This window comes from Calliopsis andreniformis, chromosome 3 (assembly GCF_051401765.1).
Source record: "Calliopsis andreniformis isolate RMS-2024a chromosome 3, iyCalAndr_principal, whole genome shotgun sequence".
NCBI classification, from domain to species: Eukaryota; Metazoa; Arthropoda; class Insecta; order Hymenoptera; family Andrenidae; genus Calliopsis; species Calliopsis andreniformis.
The window spans coordinates 829,189-845,978 of NC_135064.1; positions in this window are offsets into that span (position 1 = coordinate 829,189).

The window sequence follows — 16,790 nt, forward strand, 5'->3', positions numbered from 1 at the left end:
AATAGATCTTGTCTCGTATGCCCTGATCGCTGCCAAAGTTATAGGTGGCTATAACCTCAGAGCAGTCTCAAAGTTCTATGAAGCATATAATCTTTGCCTTAATTGCCTAAGCATCCGTAGGCCCTTCGTTGTCTTTTCTACATCAGTCGCTACCCTGGAGAAAAGACTCTTCGGGAGCGGTCATAGAAATGTGTCCGACTAGGAATGGCTTCTAGCACTTGTTGGCAGGCGATTCGTCTGCTTCTGGCGAGTACGAACTCTATATTATAGGAGCATCAACTACTATTTGCCAGAACGGTCGCTACCTCTGAAGGAGTGGTCTCGATCTTTTAGTATATCAGCTTCCTCCAAGATGTCGCCCGTACTGCACTTCACAGGAATCGTCGTAGTACACCTGTCATAAGGTTACTTCAAACTGAACCTGTAAAGGAACATCAAATACTCTTGATCGCTGGAAAACGGTTGCTACCTCTAGAGGAGCGGTGTCGATCTCACTGGACCAGTATATCAGCTGCCTTCAAGATCTTCGTCTATTCGGAACCTGATGCCAGGAGGAAGTGTCTCTCGATTTTTTTTTTTTTTTTTTTTTTGTTTAGGGGTGAAGCTTGAGTTCGTTCCTGTGGCTGGGAGGCGGGGATGCCTACTGCGCACAATCCTAGGAGTGTACTCGTCCGAGATCTTGAAGATGGCGTCCCAATGGGATACTTGAAGTTGCTCAGGAAAAATTTGCAAAAAAACCTGAAACATATTTAGCAGGAGAAGTTAGACGTTTATTGGGGTCTGGTGTGAGCTTGAGAGAGCATTCATTCACAAGTCTGGTAGTTAAGTGCGGAGATGTAGGATTTAAGGCTTTGAGGTTAGTTTGGCTGGGAGTGATTTGCCATGCGGAAATAGATTGAGAAATAACAGAGTTAATTTGCTTTGGGGGGGATTGGGTCAATTTTCATGTGACAAGAAAGAGGGAATCTGAATTTGATTTTATAAGGTACTAGATTAGGTGGAATGGGGTTGGTAGATTTTACTAGTGGATTGCTGTGGCTGGAGGTGTCGTATCTTGCTTTGATTTTTAGTATTTGTTCTATGATTTTAGGTAGATTAGCCCTGCTGTGGAGTTTGTTGGTGGAGAAATCTCTAGGTAGGCCAAGAATGACTTTTAGTACTTTATTTTGCAGTGTCTGGAGTGATTTGATGTGGGTTGGTGCAGCTGCACACCATATCTGGGAGCCGTATAGTAGGACTGGTCGGATACAGTGGGTGTAGATGCTGATTCGAAGATCTTGCTTTAGACCTGAACTAGCGTTGAGGAGTTTGCATGCAGCGCCAATTGCTCTGTTAGCCTTGTTGTGTCTGTCCATGACGGAGTGTCTCCAGGTTAGTTTGGAGTCGAAGATTAAACCTAAGTACTTTACTGTGTTGGTCCAGTGAATGACCGTCCCCTGTAAAGTCAGAGGAGGTGGGATTGTGAATTTGATTCTACGTGTGAAGTATATCGTCTGTGTTTTGTAGGGTTAATCGTGAGTTTCCAGTTTGTAAAGTAATTGTTTAGCATTAATAGGGCTTTTTGAAGTCTTGTTTGTAGGAGAGAGAGGCTCCATGATGCTGATATGATGGAGGTGTCGTCGGCATATAAGGCTATAATGGTATTGTTTGGGGTAGGTATGTCTGCTATGAAGATAGAGAATAGAAGGGGCCCTAGTATGGAGCCTTGGGGTACGCCTGCTGTTATGGGTTGTAATGCAGATTTATTCAGGCCGATTTGTACAAAGAACTTTCTGTTGTTTAGATAACTGCGTAGAAGATGAATGATCCAGTTGGGGAAACCGAATGAAATGAGTTTGACTAGAAGTCCCTCGTGCCAGACTGAGTCAAACGCTCTTTCCAGGTCTAGGAGGACCATGGCTGCAAATCTATTAATGTTTACCTCCTGGGTAATGAACTGCGAAACTCTGATGATTTGGTGTATGGTGGAGTGGTTGGTTCTGAAGCCGAATTGGAATTGGGGGATAATATTGTGGGTATCGGTGTGTGTGAGAATGGCCTTGGCGATTATCTTTTCAAATATTTTAGATAGTGTAGACAGGAGACAGATAGGTCTGTAACTGGAGGTTAGAGTCTTGTCTTTGCCAGGTTTTGGTATTGGGACTACTTTTGCAGTCTTCCAACAAGAGGGGAAATAATTGAGTTGTATGGATGCTCTGAAGATGTAGTAAATTTGAACGTGAATTTTTCTGGAAGCTTTTTTGAGTGTTTCGGCGGAGAGACCGTCCATACCCACTGCTTTTTTGTGATCTAATTTATTGATGTGAGTGGCTATGATTTCAGGTGTTAGGAAGGTGTTAATGTTTTCAGGCAGTAAGTTAGATACCGGGTTTTCTTCAAGGAAGGTGCTGAGCTGGTTATGTGTGATTGACTCTATGTTGGATGATTTTTGGGAGGCAATGTTATGTATCGTTTGAAATTGTACAGCGAGAGCATTTGCTTTGTCTTTATCTGTGATAGAAGTGGAACCTGTGGGGTCTGTTAGTTGAGGGATGATTGTCTTTTTCTTTGTGATTTTTCTATAAATTGGCCAGAAGGTGTGGTCTTGATGAGATGCATTTTTAATTTGGGTGTGTATTTCCTGTGCCTTTAATGCTATGACTTTTCTATTCAATTTGGCTGCCAGTGATTTGTAGAATTGTTTGTATAATGGGTTGCCAGTTCTATACCAGGAACGACGGGCTGAGTTACGGAGGGCTTTAATGGTTTTAAATTCAGTGTCTGGAGTGTAGTCTAATGATGCGGCTTGGACGGGGGTAGAGGCTACTGTTTTGCATTTATTAATGTGGCGACCTAGATTGTTTATAGTAATATCAATGTCCTCGGTAGAGGAGAGTGAGGAGGTGATAGTAAAATTATTAGTTTGAGTTTTGTATCTATCCCAGTCCATTATATTTGCGTAGGTGGCAGGGGGAGAATTGTTGTTGTGTTTTTGAGTCAGGGTAACCGGCCTGTGGTTGGAGCTGAGATCTTCTATGGAAGTACATGAGAATCGGAGTTGGGAGTTTGAAAGAAACAGATCTATGGTGGATGGTGTGCATTTGGGAGTGAGGAAAGTCGGTGTGGGAGGGAAGATTATGTTATATGGGGCACTGTCTGAATGAGACTTTAAAAGGCCCCCGTTGAGGTTCCGTGAGGCGTTGTTCCAATATGGGTGTTTGGCGTTTAGGTCCGCGCCTAGTATGAATGGGATGCGGAAAGAGGTTAGGTTGTCAAGCAAGGCGTGCGTCAGTTTAACAGTGGGGGGACAATACGCAGAGATAAAAATTAGGTTAGGACTTCTGATTCTGATTGCAACGGCTTCAATCAAGCCGGTGTTTGGTAGAGGGTATGGGGTGTAGGAGATATTTTTGTGAATTATGATACAGACTCCGCCATAACCCGAGCCATCCGGACGGTCTGCTCTTATGATTGAATAGTCTCTCAAGAATGGGGAAGTGTTGGGTGTTAGCCAGGTTTCTTGAATGGCGGCTACTGAAATGTTACGCTGGTGTAGGAAGAGCTCCAGCTCTTGGAGTTTTGGGGTGATGGAACAAGCGTTCCATGTCATGAAATTAAACGACCTTTTTGTAGAATTAGTCATCAATTAGATGAGCGAATTCTTGAATAACAAGGAGTTTCTCCATGTTATTATGGCAATTAGCTAACTTGTGAGTGAGGGTTATGATTAGTGAAGTCATCTTTCTGATATCAATTACTTTCTCGAGATTATTAACCGCGTTTGTTAGGTTTTTGAGGTCGTCCATGATAGATAAGGGAGATTCCTGGGGGGGGGGGGTGTAATTGGGGTTTGTTGTTAGTGAGGGCCTTAGCATAAGTCATATGCTGTGTGGCGTTTTTGACTGTTATGGGTTCGTTTGTTGAATATACCCTGGACGTGTTTGTAGGGATAGTGGGCCGATTCAGGGGTTCGCTAGGAAGAACGTGGCTTGTTCTAGTTAGAGGGGAGTTTGGTAGTGAATTAATTGTATTCCTCGTGAGAGGTTGGTGGGAAGACTTTTTGTCCAGAAATCTTTGAAGAGCAGGGCACCCCGAGTAGTTTGCCGTATGAGCGTCCCCACAATTCGCGCATTTAGGCGGCAACTCAGGAGATTTTGTACAGGAGCGAGTCGCGTGGGTGTCTCCACATTTCACGCATTTCTCCAACCTATTACAATTAGCCGAGGCATGACCAAAAGATTGGCATCGGTAGCACTGAGTATATCTCTTGTTATTAAAATATTTTTCCCAGTAAACCCTGAGATAGAAGAGATGGCTGACTTTGGTCACCTGTGTGAATGTAATTGAGGGCGGGAATGAGAGTTTGTATATTGAGAATTTAGAGGAGGATTTACCTTTGACCTGTGTGCAACTATTGGGGTTTAGACCTAATGTTACTAGTTCGTCGAGTATTTCGGACTGATGTATGGAGGGGAGTCCTTTTAGAACTACTACTAGGGGTTTTTCTGATTTTAAGGAATACGTATGGAATTGTAGTTTTTTATCGATTAAAGTTTTCTTGAAGTCAGAATAGTCCTGTTTATCGACGAAATTTAGTCTAACCTGATCTCCTAGGAATTTTAAATTGAATTTATCTCCAATCGTGTTTTTGAGTTGTTTGGCTAGAGAGATGACGCTGTGAGCTCCAGCATCGATAAATAGGGGGGGAGGTCGTTCTTGAATGTTAGGTGAATTTTTGTCTTTCATGGGAGTAGTGCCAGAGGTGCTTGTTTTTGGAGGGATGGTATTGATAAGTATTTGATCACCGACCTGTTTCCTGAAGAATTCGGAGTTAATGAACTCAAACCTATTTTTAGTAGGGATATTGGCCTGGATCTCAATATCCATTTGGTTAATCTTGCTGGTGGGGTTGTCCGATGTTTTTCCCTTTTTTGGGTGGACGTCATGGGTGTTAGCTGCGAGGGTTGAGTTTGGAGTGTTGGCAGCCAGTGTTACTTCTGAGCTGCATGAAGTTGAGCTGTCCCCGGATCTTTTGGGCATCGTCGTCGTTATTTTGGAGGAATTGGAGAGAAAAATGCCCCTGTGGCATTTAATTCTCTTGTAGATTGGGTTGTTCGGTGCGCATAGCGCACGGGGCCTGGCTGGTTCCTTTGGCGTAAGGCCAATTGTTGCTATTATCCCATGCACCAGTGGTAGGTTATTGGGAACATATGCGGACTCGAATACTATACTGCACGGACCCCGCAAGGCGGCACTCGCGGAGCTAACTCGCGATTCGTTTAAGGCCGTGAAAAAACGGCAGCGTCTCGCGCGGATCGGCTACTCACTGTTATTAACGGCTGCTTGTTGTCTCGAAATGATTCAGAGCGACCTGCTCGCGTCAGCGGTCAACACCAAAGAGGAAGACAAAAGTGCGAGAGAAATTGAAAGGTAGAATGTGACTGTCGAATGATGAAGACAAAAGTGCAACTCAGCAATAAAAATGCTATCCAAAGTGATCAGAGAATGGAAGGTAGAATGAGGAGGAAGTGTGTCTCTCGATGCTTTCGTAGCTCCTTATATACCCGCTAGTCGGAGTTTGCGCATGCGTAATGTCTTAGTTTCTAATGACGGTCTTATTATAATCGAGAATGAAATCGGACGATATACGTTGTTTTTATGTTAACATGTAATTGAAACTTATAATACAGTAATGTTGCGGACGAGAGCCGCTCTCGGGTCTGGTTGCGACTCTCGTCCGCGACTGGTAGTCGATTCGGCTTCCTTTGCTCTCGGTCGCCGAGATAATTGGTACACGACTGGAGAAGCAAAAAAAAAGGGTCTCGCTCGAGCTCGATGCCCGAAATCAATGACGTCAGAAAAGACAAGGATAGCATTAGGGATTTAATAGGAAAAATTGAAGTTCCTTATTTGCAAACAGATTTTCACGCAAGTAACACCAATCGATTCCTTGTGCTCTCCCGATAAAAATGATATCAAATACGACATGATTCCTATTATTTATAATAAAGATATTTAAATAATAAAGGTTGGAACCCTGCGACGGTTACGGAGAATCGTCAAAGTTACTTTTCTATCAGTTCTTTACGAGCTAAAAATGACATAAACAGAATTTATGTATATTATATTTAATCGATGTCGGAAAGAAGATATTAAAAATAAAAAAATAAAAATTTCTAAACATTTAAAACGGAACTTATATACATACTTTTTGTATTACGCTTTCATTTTCTTAATAATTTCAGTCATTAAATAATTAAACACAAAAATATGAGGGAATACATAATAGGGAGTTAGCCCTACGACGAGAGCCGCGTTCGTCGAATCGACTACCACTCGCGAGCGAGAGTCGCGCTCGGGTCTAGTCGTGCCTTAGAATCGACTACCATTCACGGACGAGAGCAGCGCTCGGGACTGGTCGTGCTTAAAATCGACTACCACTCACGGACGAGAGTCGCGCCCGGGTCTGTTTACGAGCATGACCTTTCGTTCTACAAACTGAGTTTTATGTACCTTTGTTAAAAATAATCGGAATCATGACGTGTTTGACATCATTTTAATCGGGAGAGCACAAGGAATCGATTGGTGTTACTTGCGTGAAAATCCGTTTGCGAATAAGAAACTTCAATTTTTCCTATTTAAATCCCTAATGCTATCGTTTTTTATGACGTCCTTGTTCTCGGGCGTCGAGCTCGAACGCGATGGTTCCAAGAATTGGTTTCTCGGCGGCACGTATCAAACGAGGTAGTGGGGATAAACCACGGCTCTCGTCCGTGTAGACGATACGGCTCTCGTCCGCAACATTACTGTATATGGTATAAAAATAAGGTACAAAAATATTGATTAGTGTTAGGATAATAGAATACGCAGTAATATAATAATAAAGTATTAGAAAGATACAAATATAGAGAGAGAGATTGGTGATAGATAGAGAGAGATAGCAATAGATAGAGAGAGATAGTAATAGATAGAGGGAGATAGTAGTAGACAGAGTGAGAGGGAAGACCGTGGGTCGTTACACTACCGGTAATGTAATATAGTTTTTGTGTACATATGACTTGTATATGGAATAGCAACTTGGACAGTATTTCAAGAGCGAGAGAGTAAGGTTCACTTTACATTCGCTTTCTTTTTTGACTTTTCGAACATGTCCGGAGTGGCCTGAAACACCGAGCTCACGTATACGCGACTCCTAAGGTGGTGTGTGTAGTGGAGGGGGAAACTTTCAGTAACTCGCATCGCCAATTTGGGTATCGCAGATTCCGATTTCACATCGGCAGCCTTTCAAATTAAGTGTCGCCTGGTTCGCAAAAGCCCAACTAAATTTGTCACATTTTTTGCTCTGTTTTATCAATAACCCAGCCGAAAGCAATACTGTGGTATGGTTTTACGGCCTGACACTTTTCGTCCTTATATGAGAACATTTTGAACTGGGAAAGGGTTCATTCGCCAGAAAAAAGTACAACGCAGCGCAGTCAACTCGCGATTTCGTTCAAAACACTCTCTAAATTACATAAAAATGCTTAAATTTCTATAGCTGTCAATGGTAGATTTTTGCTCTACTTTACAACACTCGTATTACTAAATATCAGTAGAATTTCGTTAAATCGCGAGTTGACTGCGCTGCATTGAACTGTTTTCTTTCGAATGAACCCATTCCCAGTTTAGAATCATCTCATATAAGGACGAAAAGTGTCAGGCCGTAAACCCCTGTTTTTGCCTAATTTTGTCGGTAATGTCGCCGCTCTGACATATCTGATCGTACCCCCTTAATCGCCGATTTTAGTGAAACTTTGTACAATTATTCTATGGTTCTACGTAAGAATTTTGCCGTTCAAAGTAGCTGCATATACGCACCTTTAAGGGAGAAACTACCCTTTTAATCCAAGTCGCACTTTTCACTTCGGTGCTTATAGTTCACAAAGTATAAGCTCTATAAAAAAATATTGCATACAAAAGTTTTACTTTTTTTCAAGTCCTATAAGATGGCTTTACAACAATTTTGAAAAAACGAATTGTTTATAAAAATTTATTCCCCGCACCCCTCCTGTTTCTAACAAAAAATGTTTTTATTTCAGTGTTTTATAGCAATATACAGTTATTTTATTCCTTGTATACGAAAACGTTGCATCATTTCTACACAGTGTAATATTCGCCATTGGTACGGTACGGTAAATTGAAGTAAATATCCAATTATTACATTTTTCATTCTCATTTTCGAGTGTTATCGTTATCGTTGTTCGTTACAATGCCCCGTCCATAATAACAAACCTCATTTTTTAACCTTTGAATGCTACCGGTAATGTAATATAGTTTTTGTATACATGTGACTTGAATATGGAATGGCACAACTTGCATTGTAGTTGGCAGCTCTGGACGAAGAAGAAAGAATTAAAAGGAGAGAAAAAATAGCAATATCAGTTAATTTTACCCATGATTTTTTATAATTTTCATTTATTTCAAAATTAAAAAGCATACAATCAGGGAGTGACAGTAGTGTAGTATGTATTTCGATCTCACCGTCTACAATAACGAAATAGGATTCCACAATACAATACAAGATTATATTCTGTTAATTTATTCGTGTACTTATTGTACGTAATTTTCACAATAATGATACTCTTCGTAAAAATGTTTGAAGTAAAAGTATTTTTTACACCAAGCACAGCGAAGAATTGCAATTTCTCTGCATATGTAACACCTATGAATTTCGATATCTTGTTTCCCGAAACAATAATCAACTGGATTTTCGTAACGATCTGGACGATCTTGATGAATGAATGTTTAAACATATTATAAAATCTAGGCGAAGACAGCTGATTGTGAGTAAGAGATTGTAACTTTATGATGTTATTTCTGTGGTGCAAATTGACGTCGTAATTACGCAATACAATATGATCAGAATTTTTTTTATGGAAGTTTTTATGAAATTCTTCCAAATTTGAAAACTAAGAATATCTAAGGGTTGTAGCTGCCCTGTTGTCTTGTTTGGTATTGTAAGAATAGTTACTTCCTTATCATCAGGTATAAGCTGTTGCACGTGATTTGAAAAATGTCCGCTCCAAGAATCCAACAATAATACGCTTTGATCTTTCACTTGTGGCAAATATACAAATATGAACCAAGTTTTAAAATGATTGCCAGTTAATTTCCCAGATTTTGACGCAGAAACCTAAATATTAGATGGTCTGAATAAGGTAATAGCTACCACTGGTCCGAACTGTCCACTTGGTTCTTTCAGAATTAAATAGAGAGGCGAGAGTAACTTTCCATGTGCAGAAATAATTGGTTGAATGGTATAGCTGTGAGTAATTACAGATATAGATTGTACGATAGCTTCTATTGTTTATTACGACGTCAATTTACGACGTAAATGTTTATAAACAATTTGTTTTTAAAAATTTTTTTAAAGCCATCTTATAGATCTTGAAAAACAATAAATCTTTTGTATGCAACATTTTTTTATAGCGCTTATACTTTGTGAGCTATAAGCACCGAAATGAAAAAAGCGACTTGGATTAAAGGGATAGTTTCTCCCTTAAAAGTGCGTATGGGCAGCTGTACAAAGTGAACAATTGTACAAAGTTTCATTAAAATCGGCGATTAACACTCACCGAATTTCCCTCGTCAGACACTATTCATTCGAGCGATGTCAAAGTAAAAGTGACATTGGCTTCCGATTTTTCGTTAACAGGTAAACACACGTCTCTTAATAGTAGAAAATAGTGGCGGTAGTACAATGGAAAGGTACTCTACTCTTTGGTAGAAGATAGTTCAGGAAAGTAGGGTGGTAGTTTTATTTTATGAGACATAGCGTTCGAGGCTATCCGCTTTCTTGCGCGTTTGCGGTCTCGGTTAATTAAACTAGTGAGCCATCTACGTCAAGATCTCGATACTTAGGTAACAATGAATTCATAAAGGACAGATTTCGCTGTATATATTAAAAACATGAAATTTCGTGTACGCTAATCAATTTTAAGTTACATTTGTAACGAAACAATCCGATGAAAGCGATATAAAATTATATGGTACAAATTTGATTAACTAGGTACAGTGAAGATACATCAGAAAACCGTTCATATTGCTTTAAGCTAACATCCTGACAAATACTCAACTTTATAATATTCATATGATATTTGATATCATTTTAATCCCAAGAAGATATGAAATTCGTTGGTATTAATTGAAATAAGAAAATTTAATTTTTTATCTATGAATTTTCATAGAGTCAATTTTAAAGTATCCGTATTTTTGAAAAGATGTCCGTGAAGAGGACAAATGAGACTATATTCTCATTTTTTTCCAGATTTTTAAACATTTCCTCACTACAAAAAATCGCATTTGTTTAAAACAATTGCAAAAAAGATTGGTAAAGACAACTTTTCCTTAAGTGAACTAATTTTTAATCAGTACTTCAATGACTTCACTAAAACCACTGCAGAATTGATAACCCTACTGAAACGGTTGGAAATGGACGGATAAGACATTTCCTACAAAACCATGTAAAATATCTGTTGATACCTATAATAGTTTGGTTTCTGTAAAATATTGAAGATGTCCATTTCTTTTGTAGTAACTCTGTTGAGACTCACAATTCGCGACCTTCGTGTTCCGACCTCCAGCAGTCCCCCGTTCGAGACGCTAGTGTCGCTCGCCTTTGTGTTTTGTTAGTTTTAACCTCAAATAAATGTTTCCGTGGTCCTCGCCGTGTGTATTGTACACGACGCGATGCGAGACGTCGTTATATAGAACGTGTTCTTCTCGACACCAAATAATCCGCTCTAATAGGTTATGGGCCCAGTGTACGTGATCGACGAGCGATCGACTGTGTATTTGTAAAAAAAAAAAAAAAAAAAAAAAAATCGCGAATACGACGCCTCGCGCAACGCTACATAGATCTGTCCGCCATTAGAGTCAGTGAAACGAACGCGTGTGCGAATTCACGATGGCCCAAGCAAGTTCATACAATCCGTTGCGCATCGAGCTTCTATCCAAGGATAACTACGACACTTGGAAGATTCAAGTCGAAGCTTTGTTAACGAAAAATGGAACCTGGGCATACGTCTCAGGTGAAATGCCGAAGCCAGAAATAACCGGGGAAGCAGCGGCACGTGCCGCGGCGCAGAGGGCACACGATCTGTGAGTTCGAGAAGATCGAATGTCAAAATCCGATCTCATTCTCGCAATGAGCTCGTCTCAGCTCAAGCATATAAGGAACTGCGAAACGTCGCGCGAAATCTGGACGAAACTCGAGTCCATTTACGCGTCGCAAGGCCCTACGCGGAAAGCTACGCTGTTGGAACAGCTGCTGTCGCAGAAAATGCATGAAGACGATGATGTGCGGGACTATTTATCACGATTCATGGACATCGTCGACAAGCTACAAAATATGGGAATAGACATTAACGGTGATCTGTTAACTGTGATGTTACTCCACAGTCTGCTGAGCAGCTACAACAATTTCTGTTGTGCGATCAAATCGCGTGATACCTTGCCGGACATCGAAAAATTGATGGGAAAAATCATCGAGGAAGGCTGTGCCAGGAAACATAAGGACGAGAACGACGCCGGCGCCATACTTGCGAAGCAACGTCTCCCTAGCGCGAAGGTGGCGCCGAACGGCATCGTGGGAGATCGTCGAAGCAGCAGGGACGCTGCCACTGCAAACCAGCGAAAAGTCATCAAATGCGACTTCTGCGGTAAGAAGGGTCACAAGACCGCAAACTGTTTCAAAAGGAAGAAAGACTGTCAAAATGCTAACGCGGCGGACGAATTGTTTTTCGCGAGCGACGATGTTGGACACTCGGGCGATTCTTCGTACAGTGCGATAGCTGATCAAAAGTGGTGCCTCGACAGCGGGTGCACTTCGCACCTCTGCAACGACTTAAAACTTTTCGGAACGCCGCGCGAGATGAACAGCTGCGTGAAGCTGGCCAGTGACGCGACCGCGCGCGTCGAAGCCAAAGGTGACGTTCGCGTAATAACGTGTAGTGGTACACAGGACAAATCAATTGTGCTTCAGAATGCACTTTACGTACCAAACTTGCGTACAAATTTACTCTCGGTTGCCAAAATCGTGGACAAGAGACATAGTGTCCTTTTCACCGAAAAACGCGCATACGTGAAAGACGATCGCGGGACTGTGAAGTTTGTGGCCGACCGCGAGGGCGATCTGTTCTTCGTGCGCGGAGGATCAAATACGGCGTGCGTTGTCCGAAGCGAATACAGTGAAGCGGATGAATGGCACCGACGCCTAGGCCATTTGAATTTGAAGGACATGACCACAATGATACGTAGCAACGCCGTGACGGGTTTAAAATTTAAGATAAACGTTGACCGCCTGTCGTGTGACGCTTGCGCCGCCGGCAAGCTCGCGAGCGCCCCATTTCCGAGACGTAGTGAGGGCGCATCTTCGGTACTCGAAATCGTGCACGCGGACTTATGCGGTCCTATGCGAACGCAATCGCGGGGTGGCGCTCGATATTTTTTAACGTTCACGGACGACTACAGTCGCTGGACAGAAATTTACCTGCTTCGAGATAAATCTCAGGTACCTTCTAAATTTGTCATATACAAAAACTTCGTCGAAACCCAAACTGGAAAGAAAATTAGGGCACTTCAAACCGACAACGGGAAGGAGTTTTGTAACGTCGCCATGGACCGTATACTGAATGAATCGGGGATACGACGACGGCTGACCGCGCCTTATACTCCACAACAAAACGGCGTTGCGGAGCGCAAGAATAGAACTCTTATCGAGACCGCGCGCTCTATGCTCATTGTTTCCGGACTGCCGCGATCTTTCTGGGGGGAGGCGGTTTCCACTGCAAATTACGTCCGAAACAGATGCATCACAAAAGTACTGGGCACGAAAACGCCATACGAAATATGGACAGGTAGGCGTCCCGACGTTCGCCACCTGAGAAAATTCGGAGTCAAGGTGTACCGTCTGGACAAAACCCCAGGCAAGGACAAACTGCAGTCGCGAGGCATCGAAAGTATATTTGTCGGATATTCGACGACAGCAAAAGCATATCGTGTTTGGACCCCATCCGACGGGAAGGTCCACGTGACGCGTGACGTACGATTCTTTGATGAGTTTCCGACCACCGAGAGTCTGGAAAATCCTGCAACCGTGCGCGATGTAGAGTTCTTCCGTAATCAGGGACCGACTCAAGTTACTGTCGACGACGTTCAGGAGATTGCACCGCCATTTGCGGTCGACAATGAGAATCTCGATGTCGGCGATCAAGTGAGGCGAGGCCCGGGCAGGCCCCGGAAGATCAGGACAGGCAGACCGGGACGCCCTACCAAACAATACAATATTGTCGCCTCTACGAGTCTACCAGAAGAGCGTAACCTCACGGAAAGCAGCGATTCGAGCGAAGAGGATTCCGCGGGCTGGGAGAGCGCTGAGCTCGCCATGAACGTCTGCGAGATCTCATTCCAGCAAGCAATCGCGGGATCCGACAAGGACGAGTGGAAGGAAGCCATCTATTCTGAAATACGGAGCCTTATTTTGAACGGTACCTTCGACCTCGTGGATCGACCGGCAACCGGAAGAATCGTCAAATGCCGCACCGTACTCCGAAACAAACATGGTCCAGATGGCCAATTGGAGCGAAGAAAGGCGCGCGTCGTGGCCAAGGGATTCACACAGCAACCTGGTGTCGATTTCTTCGAAACATTCGCTCCTGTAGCCCGCCTCAGCTCTTTAAGACTCCTAATGGCATTGGCAACGAGATTTCATCTAGATATATCGCAGCTAGATGTCGAAACCGCCTATCTGAACGGTAAAATGGATACTGAGGTGTTTATGGAACAGCCAGAATTGTTCAAGGAAATGCTCCAGCGTGCCGCAGACACCGAGGATGCAGACTCTGAAATCTCGAGGCGGGCCCGCGCAATGCTGAATGGGCTAAATGGGACGCCCAAGGTGTGCAAACTAAAGAAGGCCCTGTACGGTTTGCGTCAGGCGGGCCGTCAATGGCACACCGAACTCGACGCAGTTCTACGACATGTCGGCTTAACCCCTACCAATGCCGATCCATACGTATACGTCGACCCAGGAAAGGACAAATTGACCTTCCTTCTTGTATATGTCGACGACATCCTAATATTTTCGAACGACCGTAAGAGGGAGAGGCAAATTAAACAAAGACTCTCCAAGGCATTCAAGATAAAAGATATTGGCCAGGCTAGATATTGCCTGGGCATGGAGATTGTCCGAGACAGGGAGAGTTTGAATCTTTCACAGGCCGGCTACATCAGGGACATACTGCATCGGTACGGGATGAGCGACTGTAAACCCGTCAGCACTCCACTAGCACCAGGCGCAAGATTCTCCCGGGACTCCGACAGTCACAGCGACGAGAGCCCGTTTCCATACAGAGAACTGATTGGGGCGTTAATGTACGCTGCAATGGGAACACGTCCCGACATAAGCGTGCTCAGCCAATTTAACAGCTGTCCCAAACAGGAGCACTGGGTGGCGGCCAAGCGAGTGCTTCGGTATCTTAAGGGTACAGCGAATCTCGGGCTGAGGTTCACAGCGGACAACGAGCCTCTGAGGGGCTACGTCGACGCCGATTGGGCGAATTGCGTAGTCGATCGCCGATCATACACCGGATCAGTTTTCGTCCTCAACGGGGCAGCCATTTCTTGGGAGTCCCGAAAGCAACGCACCGTGGCGCTTTCATCAACGGAACCCGAGTACATGGCCATCACTGACGCAGCGAAGGAAGCCGTATACATCACCAACTTCCTCCGGGATTTGGGATGCCGGGAACTCGCCAACGCGATTATATTCAATGACAATCAGGGGGCTGGAAAGTTGGCAGAGAACCCGGTTTTTCATTCAAGATCTAAACATATCGACGTGAAACACCATTTCATACGTCAAGTCCTGAAGCAGCATCCCGTCAAGCTGGTTTACCTGTCAACCGAGAAGATGATTGCGGATGCCTTGACGAAAGGCCTGTCCGGACCGAAACACATGAAGTGTGCCTCCGGATTTGGACTGTCACCGGCGAGTCACTCCGAAGCGCAACTTGAGGGAGAGTGTTGAGACTCACAATTCGCGCCCTTCGTGTTCCGACCTCCAGCAGTCCCCCGTTCGAGACGCTAGTGTCGCTCGCCTTTGTGTTTTGTTAGTTTTAACCTCAAATAAATGTTTCCGTGGTCCTCGCCGTGTGTATTGTACACGACGCGATGCGAGACGTCGTTATATAGAACGTGTTCTTCTCGACACCAAATAATCCGCTCTAATAAACTCTATATTTATAACTGAGTTTCTTTACAAAAGGGTCGAATTTTTCAATGACTTTAATGAATTTGTTTCTCTTAATATATTAAATTGGTCTTTGCAAATGATTTGATTTTTCCTAGGGGATTCGTCCCTGTAGGGTAGATTTTTGTAGGAGACGTACATACTTAGTCTGTCCTTTTTTATCTTTTTAGGGTTTTTTGGGGTAAAACTAACAAAAGTGAGCGCTCTGTTAACGTTGTTTATTATTCCGTGACCAACTGCCACTATCATGCAACTGACCAAGTTTACATTGTCTTGCTTGATATTAAGTTTAAGCGTTCTGCTACTATAGCATAAGCATGTTTACTTAATTTTAAGATGCTTGTTTTTCTCTCTTTCTTTTTCTTTGTTTTAATATATCATCCACTGTCCATAGCCGACGTTGACAGCTGATACCACGTTAGCGAAAGAATTAAATTGATTAAACGATAAAAAGATATTTTTCTGTAACTGAAAATCTGTCGCACGTATTGTTTTTTACTACCGTTTTCTATTCTTACTTTTTTGTACTATATAAAGTATTCAGCATGAGGAAAAAAGATAAAAAGTGGAGAAGACATTAGTTTCGTAACAATAAATAATAAAAGAACTCCAGAAAAAAATGAAAGCAAATATGAGCTATGATGACAGAAGTTTATTAAGGGACACAAGTCACGATTACTATGCAACAAAGAAGACCGCTTCTACAATAAAAACAAATACATTCAAAATTTTCCGAAGTAACGGGTTATATACTCAGGGTTTAAGAAAAGGAATGATAGCAACAGGGTTCTATTGGATCAAGATTCAAAACAGAAAATAATAGAATTTTAATGGAGCGAGACGATATTTAATTTTTAAGAAATTAATATTTAAACAACGTTAAGGTCAGTAGAGGAGAAAATAGTCCCATTGTACATATGGATGTAACGAATGTTCATTCGAATAGACCTTTATTTTTCTGCAAAATTTTGTAAGATAACATAACAGGTAAATATTCATGTCCGTCTGAAACTTCTAAGGCTCCAAAGAAGTAGCTTCGTTTTTGAACCGTTTCTGGTCATTTGACTAGCCATCGAAACGCTTAGATGCGTGGAGAACTTGAACTTCTGTTGTTTTTATGAAGTCACAGTAATAAAAACTCATTTCACATCTACAAACGAAAACCTGGCAGAGTCTGGTATTCTATCAACAGAAGCAACACGTTTGTTCTTAGAAACGATCACAAATTTGAGTTCCACTTCCGGCGACTGTGCATAAAAAATTAAAATCAGGTAAGATGGCATCCTAAAAAGGAACAAAGGTTTCGAAACGTTATTAAGAATTCCATAAAATTCAAAAATTTTATGACAACCTATGAAATACTCATGTGACAGTCGTAGTTGCTACTGGAGTAAATTTACATATGTTCCTGTAATATTATGTGATGTGGAAAGATCATTTTTAGTATTTACATTAACTCATTTTGTGCAATAAATGGCGTCAATTCTCGATTGAAAAATTAGAAAAGGTAATTACAATGTTT